This window comes from Gavialis gangeticus, unplaced genomic scaffold (assembly GCF_001723915.1).
Source record: "Gavialis gangeticus isolate Ggan-Ray unplaced genomic scaffold, GavGan_comp1, whole genome shotgun sequence".
NCBI classification, from domain to species: Eukaryota; Metazoa; Chordata; order Crocodylia; family Gavialidae; genus Gavialis; species Gavialis gangeticus.
In genome coordinates this window covers 133,274,198-133,282,571 of record NW_017728992.1, presented here as the reverse complement: position 1 = coordinate 133,282,571, position 8,374 = coordinate 133,274,198, and the positions used below count along the sequence as shown (strand labels likewise).

Genomic DNA, 8,374 nt, shown 5'->3' with positions numbered 1-8,374 from the left:
CGCCATAGGAAATGATGATGATGATTCAGTTAAATACGACTGAGAAACAATTAATTTCACCTTTTAAATGAAATGCTGTGTACATTCAAAAAGAACGAATCCAAAAACAGTAATACCATTTAATGTAAAAGTTCCCATTATAAATGAGTGAAAAAAACAACTACACTTGATAACCCGATTAGTAAAGAAGACATTGTGAATATCCTTAGAAATCATCTGTACTTTTGGTACACATTAACCCCCGGTAGATTGTGAACAAGCATATATGGAAGCACTCGGTTGGTCAGTTTGGAGAATCTTGGCTGAAAATGTTCAATTGTGCTTTTACCCCAAATAAATGACATAACTCTGAGAAGCTAAAATGATAGACCTAAAATAAATCACTTGAAGGGTGCTCCCCATAGAGACCAACATACCTTCTGAATTCATATTTTTCTTTAAAGGTTATCTACATTACTGACTAATAGGCTGGAACAGGCAATTTAATTTAATAATGCCCCCAAACCAGGATTCGTATCAGACCTGATACAGAAAATCATCTCGGACGATTATTTCACGTTTTGTATGTAGAACCAGTTTTCAATGAAAAGGAATGATCTATTATCAATAAAACTAGAAAAAGCTTTTAATTTAGAATGGCATTATTTATTTTCATTTCTGTAAGTGTTGAAATTTGGAAATACTTCTGTGTATTAGATCAAAGTATTATATTCCAAACTAAGTGTATGCTGAGAAACAACAATCTTTTTTTTCCTGTTTCCTTTGGGAGGAATAACAAGCAAGCAAAGCAAAGCAAAACAAAACAAAACAAACAACCTCTCCCCCAAAAAAGTGCAGAGTTATTTTCTCTCTATATATATTGAAAGAAAAGGTTGAACCTTAAAATATTTCTAACTTCAAGTTTTCATACAGGGACAGTGTTTTGGTTTTTGTCATTGTACCCAAAATTACCAGATGGTCAAACTGCATAAACTTTTGGATGGATTTATTGCTTTGTGGCAGAGGATGCAATGTACCCATCCACACATGGATATAGGAAAATTTTGTCATGTGGATAGTGACTGCTTGGGAGTTGTATTCAGGTGAAAAGGATTCTCCATTCACTGATTTTGGAGAAAGGGGAAATTATTATTTCTCTGTTGCACATCTTAAATGAGTAGATCTTTCTTAAACACAGGTTATGTGACAAAATTCACTGTCCTTGTTTGGGATAAATGTGTAAAAGTCATGGGGTGACTGAAGTAAACAGACATCTTCATATCTTCTAGTATGCTTTCAAATTAACAATTTAACTGAAGATAACAGTTGATATATCAGGAGCAAGGCTTTATTACTTTTGAGAGCTTCAGTACTTTCTGTCTTCGCCTGTATCATCCCATTAACAGCCAGAAAACAACTCAATGAGAAAAGGTAATACTGCTTTAGCTAGTACATTTTCTGGAAAGCCCCTTCTCTTGGGGTTAGCACCTTTTTATGAAGGTCTTTATAGAGGATGCAACCAGCACAATCCATAGAAGAGACACTGTAACAGTTAGGCAGAGATGGGAGCCAGTGGCCCCAGCATCTCTCTGCAGATAGCTCTGGCTTTCTGTTTAACCAAGGATGCTCATTTGGATTGTGAGTACAGAATTTCACCTTATAAAATGACATGAGCAATTCCCTAGAATACAAGAATATGTTTGAAATACATACTCAAAGCATACAAGCCTGAGAGCTGAGCAACAAAGAAAAAAGTTCCTCCCGATTCTGCCATCTGCATTTTAAAGGCTTAGAAAGTTTGTGCTGTTTGTTCCTAATCATTTGAACTTGTAATTTAATCAAACTCTTTTTGTTTTTTTATTGCTTGCTTTTATGAAAAAAATCTGTTGATTATAACTGTAAGTTTTAATTTCTTGAGGGGATGATGCACGTAGATTTATATATTTTTATTGTATTCCTCTTTCTTGCCCTTTAAATGTTGCCTTAGGCCCCAATCCTGTACATGTATACGCTTAAACTTTGACAGATACCTGGTTGAAGTCAGTGGGTCTGCTTGCAGCATATACACCAACATGGGCACTTATATCTTCAGAGTACTGCCTTTTTGGTTATAAGCTTTTTTAGGGCAAGATACTACAGCGGTTTTTGTGTGTGTCCAGTGCCTAGTGCCTCCTCTGTACTACTAGGCCAAAAAAACAATAATAACGATATGTGCATTTGCTCACTCTAGCAAGCTGTTGTATGCAAGAAGAATAACGTCTAAGAAATTTAAAAGAACCCCCGGATTTTCATAAGCAGATATTCTTGTTGAAGTCTGATGACCTTTTCTTCATTAGTATGAATTTACCTTCAAGGCAGACATTTTTCAATCAAGGCTAATTTGCATATAATTTGTCAAGAGAGAAGGAGAGCAAAATAATTTTATTTAAAGATTTCCCTTTGTTTTAAGTGTCATTAGCAGTTCTGACTAATCAGATTTTTACAATCTCATCAGGCGCTTTTAGAAAATCTCTATGAACTCATCTGGAGGATGCATTTATTCCTAAGTGTCCTGTATTGCATTACAGCACAGTAACGAGTCACCGACTGCTACAGATGTTTATGTGAAATGCAATTAACACTCTGCCAATTTAGTTTTTATAGGGACACAATCAATTTTTATTCATTTTAAAACTAGAATGCTTTCTTTTATTGTGTGCTGCCTCTCTGCTGATTATATGGATAAACAAATTATTCTTCTGTTTGTAGTAAATGGTGCTGTTTAGGTAGTGAAGCGGCATATTATTAATGGAACACACATAAATCAGAAATTAAATATTTGGCTTATGGCAAAATGTATAAGATATTTGCCTTTCAAGGACTAATTCTAAAATAAATTGCCATGCTGTTTGTCTAAATAAGCATTTTTAGCAGTTAGGTTCCATTCCATAATGACTCTGTAGGGAGATATTTTTGAGGGGGAAGGATGATAATATTTCTAAGTGTTTGTGCAAGGCCCAATCCTGTGAGGTGCTCAGTATCTACAACATCTGTTGCCTTCCTTGAAACTTAAGAAAACTGACCTAAGCATTGCATATTATTATTTACTTAATTTAACAGTGAAACTCAGATTGCTGTGAACAGAAGTAAATTATTACAAATAACAGTTCCTAGGGAGGCATTCAGTGAATATAGGTCTTCATTTTTAAGGGTATGTGCAGGTTGCTGAAAGTAAAGAAGGATGAAATTATAGACTTATCTTTGACAGCTCAGCTCAACTCCTGTGACTTTGTTGTGGTTTTATAGAAACGTAAAGTCAGAAAGGCCTGAGTATTCAGGAGACAGACCAAAGTCAGGGAGTTGTGGGAAAACTGGAAAAGATTCTCTTCTCCCCACTTGCTCCCAGCCATGCATCTAAAAATAGTTTCCTCTTACCACCACATTACCCTGGGTCACCCCTTCTGTGCTTGCCTGCCTTTTTGTTAGTATAGGGGTATCACTGTTGCCCTCAGCCCAGATCTGGACTGTGGGGCATCTTGTGGGTTGGATCCAGACTGTGGGCCTCTTTGCAGGCCAGATACAAACCCAGCAGCAGCAGGAGTGACAGCAGGGCAAATGGCGCTGTTTCGCCAGTCAGTGCCTGCTGTCTTGCTACCAAAAGCTGTCCCCATATTGGAGCTCTGTAGCCCCAAATTCTGAGGCAGACACCTCCCCTCACTCATCCCACCCAAATTCCTGGGCCCACTTGGAACCTGTGAGTCAGAGGAAATGGCTCTGCAGGCTACATACAGGCTGCAAGCCAGTAGTCTGATGCCCGTAGGCTAGTACACAGAAAAGTATGACTAATCCAGGCAGCCCGTGCATCAGCATACACACTAAAACAGGGGTAGGCAAAATGCGGCCCATGGGCCAAATACAGCCTGCCAGGCCATCCTATCTGGCCCATGAGGCTCCTAAAAATTTAGAAAATTCCTATTTATCTGCCCCTGGCTGCCTGTCATGTGGCCCTTGACGGCTTGCCAAAACTCAGTAAGTGGCCCTCCACCCAAAATAATTGCCTGCCCCTGCATGAAAAGGATTAAGCAAACACTCGGTGCACTTGCATGTACAGTGGCACTCAGCATGCTTCTAGTCCCTGCCATAGTGGCTGACAGCAAAGCTATTTTCATGGACACCTTTTCTGCTACTGCATTGAAAAAACAATCCTCAAATTTTCTGTATCAATGGAAAAAACAAGGATGAAGTCCCGGCTGGCTCTTTGTATCGGGCTTGCCTGGTATGAGTTTTGGCAGCTGAGTACGCTGGTCCTGATCCTGCCAAGGATTTACGCATGTGCTTCATTTTAAGCATGGATAGTTCAGTTGACTTCAGCTTAAAGCTAAGCATGTGTTTTAAGTGCTTGTCTGGACCAGAGCCAAAATGCTCAGCACCTTTCAGCCTTTAATCTTTAACATTTTGTTTGAACCACGATTGGTTACACCATTACACAGATATTTTTATATAATGAAAAACTGCTGCCCCCTTCCCACAACAAATCCATAACCATTAAATAATTTCATGTATTTAAAGAAGGTACAAGTTGAATTTCACTTATTTGTTCTTTGTAAAATAAATTTCCCTCTTAGTATCTTTGCAAAGCATTACAATTCAAATCTAAAGAGACCAGTTGTAGAGTGTAAGTTTGACACTGAAGGATAAATCATGTATTCAGAGAGAACCTGTAGTGATATTAGTTTCTTACTCATCTGTTCTGACCTGATCTGGCTTTCTGTGGAAAGTAACCAAATACTGCCACCAAAGGTGCTAATACTAATAACTCACAATCGAGCTTAGAGTTTTCGTAGGCCTCCCTGCAGACAGTATGATGGCCTCTTGTTTCACTTCTTTAAATTTATTAGTATTCAGGTTAAGTGAAGCCTACATAAATAAACACCCCTAGGAAGTATGGAAAAGGTGAACTGCAGAGACTGTTCCTACACTTGGTTCAGAAATTGGATTTAAAAAATTGTTAATTTTTCAAAGAAAATGCTACAATGACTGTGATTATTTTAAAGTAACGTGGTGGAGTAGCCATAGAAAGATAAGCCATTGTGAAACAGAAAAAAAAAAATCTAAAATGACCAGGGAGGACACTTTTTAATGAACAGTTGAATGCACCTCAAATGGAAAACAGATGCTCTTTGTAAACTTTAATGGGAAGCCTTCTTTTCAACTAGAGGTAACTGGACCATCTCTGAGGACAGAGGACAAGAACAGCATATATCTTTTTCAAGAAGTCTTTATGCTTTATTTGGGTTTGTTGGTGGTATAACTAGGGTGGGCAAATAGGGCAACTGCCCCAAGTGCTGACTTGGGGAGAAGAAAGGGGTTACTGCCAGCAGCAGTGTGGTCACTGTTGGGTGCATCTACACATGAAATTAATTCGATGCAATAAACTCTGGCACAGTTCATGCTGGAGTTTATTGCTTCCGGGCACAGCATTTACGCGTGCACCTGGGACTGCAGCAAATTGAGATGGAGTGGTGCATTGCTGGCTTGCAGAAGGCCTGGGGGGGTCACCCTGCCAGCCCAGGGATGCTCCTGCCTGACTCGATGTACTGTGGAAGGGCTGGCTGGGGCTACAGTAAAGGGCTAGCCAGCAGGCAGCCCTGTGCTGTAGCACCCTTTTGCCCTAGCCAGCTTTAGTTACTGTCTACATGTGCATTACAGCAGAATGCTGTAGAACAGTACTTGTGTTGGGCAGTTCTATTCTATGGCAGAGTTAATTAGGTCACTCCAGCCTAATAGCACTGCTTGTGTAGATGGTGAAGTTTTACTGCAGAGCTAACAAGGCAACTCCCCAGTTAAGTGTCTCATGTAAATGTGCCCCTTGTGTGGTAACCAGAAGTCTCCCCTGCCCATGCACCTCAGGCCCCTCGCTGTGCCCCTGTGCTACTGGTTTCAGTATTGGTATTCAGTTTAAATATTGGTACGCTCTCATATTTCTTTTGATCCTTTCTGAATAATTAGTAGCACTGGTGTTAAATAAGTGACTCATTTGTGCTCTTAATATGAATGAGGCATTATTTTAGCAAGTGATTAAGTGTTACAAAATGTACTTGATACAAAGGAAAACATTTTTGTAGTTTGCAGCACTACAGTTTTATCTTTTCTATTGTGTTTATTCTTTTTGGTGATACATGTCTGACTTTTCAGCCAGAAGGAATACTACCACATTTATGCATTTATACTCTATCACTGTAAATACAAATCAAATCAAATCTGGGGGTTTAAGATTTTCATTGCAACTCACTATCTATTTTGATTTGCTGTTTGGAAGATTCAGTGCTGCTTTAGGTGATCTGTTTCTATGAAAGCAACTCTGAATTTCTAATTCTGGCTCTACTGCGAAGCTCACTAAATATGTTTACCAGCCTCTCTCCCAACCACTGTTCTGGTGCTGACAAAATAAACCTGCACTCCTTGTTCCTGTTTGGGTGCACTGGAGACTGGTGGTTAGGCAAAATAAATGGCTCAGAGTGGTCCAGGGTGTGCCGAGAACTCTCTGTCTTAGAGGGGTCAGAAAGCAGAGTTGAGGAAGGCATTCAGATCTTTTGGGGGGCTGCTTCCAAATCATCTAATCTGCCTAATTTCCAGTTTGGTGAGCAGGAAGATGGTATAGGATTCATTTTGTTAGTAGCACACCTAGGTTCGAGGGAGTCTATGCAGACATAAATACTGGGTGCATCTACATGTTCAGTTAATGCAACACAGTAAATTCCAGAGCCGTTCAAGCTGGAGTCAGTTGCTCTCAGGCACAACTTCTACATGTGTTCCTGGGACTGCAGCAATTTAAGCTGGGGCAGAGCAGGCTCTGGCTCACTGGGCTGACTGGGAGTAATTTACATTCCCGTCACTGTCTACGCATGCATTTTTGTGCAGTAAAGTACTCCCACATAGGATAGTATTGTCCCCAAACATACTATCCCTGACAGTGCTATCCTACAGTAGAGTTAATTAGTTTACTGCACCCTAATACCAGTGCATGTGTAGGTGGTGATGCTTTAGTGTGGAGCTAATTGGCCTACTCCACAGTAAAGCATACATGTAGATGCACCCACTATGTCTTATATTCTAAATCTATAAAATAAGCATGATGAATAGTATTCTTACCAGTCTCACACCAATGATGTTAACAATAATTTAAGCTTATATAGGATATGTATAAAGTGCTAATCACTATAATGTCTTGGATTCTAAAGCATATCACTCTTAGTTTAAGTGTGGTATGTTTCCATCCAAACAGAGGAAATATTTGTTTCTGTTGAACTGCAGTTTTACAGTGGAGCTGCACTGAAATAGAAATAATACTGGAGTATTGAAAAAGACTGCCAACTTGCTCTACTTTCTGTGTGACTTAAGACAAACATGGCTAACCACCTCTGTGGAGCATTGAAGCGATCAATCCAGTCTTTGGACTATGGTGGTTAGGGTTTAACCAAGCTGATTCAGAAGTGAGGCTAGCAATCTTGACTCTGTTTCATATTTGTCTGCCTTTAAAAGTGGATTCTCCAATCTACCAAATTGACTTTGCACTGCTTACATAGTGTCTTAAAGTAGCAAGGCATCTGGGCCATGTCTACACAAAGTGTAATTTCATCATCAGGCATGTGCTCTTTGGTGTGGGCTGCCTCGTAAAGTGGAAGCAGTGTAGCTCTTTTCCAGGTACCACTGGCAGACCAACTGGCACCATCATTCATCAGTGTTAATAAGTCTGCCAAAAGCACTGTGAGAACACAATTATGCACTTTTCTGTTTAGGAGGCAGTCTGCACACAGCAGCAGAGCTACCAGGCTAAGTAAATTTACCATTTAGACCATATAGACCTGGCTTTGGTCTGCAAAATCCTGGCACACAGAAGAAAACTACACTGAGCTAATGCTGCTAGAGCTAACACTTTCTCTAACTGCTGATCTGACTAGCCTGATTTAGGAGGGATTTGGAGGAATAGGGTGTGGTGGAGCCAAACTGCCCTGCACCTATTATCTTGCTAATTATGCCCTTGATAGTAGCTGACATAGCTTCCCTGCTGATTAAGTTCTGCAGCCAAGGAACAGGAAACCAACTTGGGGGCTTTGTGGCTGCTGCCCCTCTCTGCTATGCCTGAGCACAGTGTAGGCATCGAGACCTTTATTTTTTTCCATAGTTCATGAATCATTGTTATTATATAAACCATTAGAATCTGTCACGTCAACCCAACTTATGGAAAGCATAATGCATCATATCAAGATCTACTTGGGGACAGTTTAATTTGTGAATTATTGACAAGGTAAATTGCAATCTTTCTTTCTGAGCTTTTAATATCTGCTATTTAATAGCCTACGAAGGTACTTGTCCTCTGAAATGGCAGACCATAAGGACTTGTATATAAAAAAAC

At 39.7% G+C, this 8,374-nt stretch overlaps 1 protein-coding gene across 8 annotated transcripts in view; it reads left to right on the top strand.

Moving 5' to 3' along the window:
• Positions 1-8,374, top strand: part of EYA1 (EYA transcriptional coactivator and phosphatase 1) — a 339,152-nt gene that overhangs the window by 114,537 nt on the left and 216,241 nt on the right. Inside the window, exon 1 of one of the 8 annotated variants that reach the window (XM_019527793.1) lies at positions 1,281-1,410. The exons of the other annotated variants lie outside the window; for them this stretch is intronic. The gene's annotated coding sequence lies outside the window, so the exon portion shown is untranslated. Of the gene's footprint in view, positions 1-1,280; positions 1,411-8,374 lie in introns of those variants that run through there. 8 annotated transcript variants of the gene reach the window in all.